Source organism: Chrysochloris asiatica, unplaced genomic scaffold, assembly GCF_000296735.1.
Source record: "Chrysochloris asiatica unplaced genomic scaffold, ChrAsi1.0 scaffold00208, whole genome shotgun sequence".
NCBI lineage: Eukaryota > Metazoa > Chordata > Mammalia > Afrosoricida > Chrysochloridae > Chrysochloris > Chrysochloris asiatica.
The window spans coordinates 4,298,686-4,300,530 of record NW_006408726.1 but is presented as its reverse complement, the minus strand read 5'-3'; the positions used below and the strand labels follow the sequence as shown (position 1 = coordinate 4,300,530).

The window sequence follows — 1,845 nt, the reverse complement described above, 5'->3', positions numbered from 1 at the left end:
TTTTTTTAAGGAAAGAGAACTTTTAGTTGTTTAAAACCAAACACATTCCCACCAAATGCATGTGTCTCAGGAATTTAAGCAAAGAACTAAAGTGGAACTGACTTGAACAGTAGTAAACAATAAAGTAGAACAATAAGTTTGGCTTGGGCTGTCTGGTTCAGTGGTCTGGTGGAATGTCACATAGGCTCAATCACTGAAAATAATCATGTTCTGGTGGTAGCCACTGGCTGTCACTTGCAGCATGGTAGAACCATGTTAGGGAACTTTTTACCATGTTCTCCCTCTGCCCATATGCTGGATGCAACAAGGACCACTTACCAATGAGCCCAGGGCAGTCTAGCAGGGAGGGACTGATTGCTTTGTTCTCCCACTATGGCCAGACTTGGTTCCAGAGCAGTACCTGTGGCTCTAGATTGGGCTTCAGTGCAGGAATACAGGTACAGGGCAATAAGACCTCCTACTGAATGATGTTGGGGGGAATGCATGGGGAGTTGCATTCACAAGTGACCACTTGTGAATGTTCTGAGAGTGATAAGGCAGCTGCCATTGCCAACTAACTCCCAACCCTGCCTGATGCATGAGGGAAACCATCACTCATGAGAGAAAAGTAAATGGGGTAGAGGATTTATTCTCACTCCCGGTGCTTTTCAGAGCTTTAGGGGACAAGGCTCCTGGTTCCTTATTCTCTCAACCACCCCCTCTATTCTCCACTCTCATTCTTTTTGCTTCTTCTTGTGCTTCTTCTTTTTCTTCTTCTTTGCTGCCTTGCTATCTTTTGATGTGTGTCTTGCCCTCCTGCCTGTATCACTTTCAGAGTCTGAGCTGTCAGAGTTAGATGACTTCCTCTCCCTGCGCTTCTTTTACTTCTTTCTTTTTTTAGAAGTCTTTGTGGGGTCAGGTTTCTCAAATTCTGCTGACTTTACCTCTTCCTTTTCCTCTTCTTCTTCAGGTATCAGAGAGTATTTGGTCCCACCTGGCTGCATGAAATAATCCTTTGCAAAGTGGCCTTTACAGCCACACTTCTTGCAGGTAGTGTTTAGGACAGCCTCAAGGGTGGTCTTCTGCCCAGTGTAATCCTGGAACGAGTGTCTCTGTCTCTCTTCTTGCTCAATGATAATGTTATTGGATCCAGGTCTTTTCCAGTCCCATGGTTGACAACTTTCATGGAGAGGGATAAATTTATCCTATCATTTTTCATCTTTTGGCCAATAAGTTTCACCCACACTTTGTCTCCGACATCTATTATCTCAGAGGGCTTATCTACTCAACAGGATGACATGTGAGTTCAATGGACAAGACCTTGTTTCTGACAGCCCAGGATTTTGATAAAGGCTCCATAGTCTGTTACCATAGCAACCTCGCTTTGGAAGACAGTATAGAGAGCAGGCAAGTTTTTCATGGTCTCAGGTCTTCCTGAATTCATATTTAATATCTATGTCTCCTCCATTTCTTTTTAGCTAAACTACTTCAAGTATCCAGGTCTTAGCTCCAGATTGTCTAGCTGCGACACTAAGCAAAATGCAGATCCCTCAAGGTCATATTTTGGCTCTCATGGACTTGTTTTCATTTTCTTCAACTTCAGTCTGAATTTGCGTATGAGAAATTGATGATCTATTCCACAGTCTGTCCCTGGCCTTGTTTTCCCTGATGGTATGGAGCTTTTCCATCGTCTCTTTCCACCGATGTAGTCAATTTGATATCTATGTATTCCATCTGGTGAGGTCCATGTGTATAGTCATCTCTTATGCTATGTAAAAAAGGTATTTGAAATGAACAAATCATTGATTTTGCAGAATTCTATCATGCATTCTCCCACATCATTTCTATCACCAAGGCCTTATTTTC

The 1,845-nt window shown here is 42.8% G+C and overlaps 1 pseudogene; it reads right to left on the bottom strand.

Moving 5' to 3' along the window:
• Positions 1-713: 713 nt before the first annotated feature.
• On the bottom strand, positions 714-1,338 carry LOC102828487 (annotated as a pseudogene).
• Between the last annotated feature and the right edge of the window lie 507 nt (positions 1,339-1,845).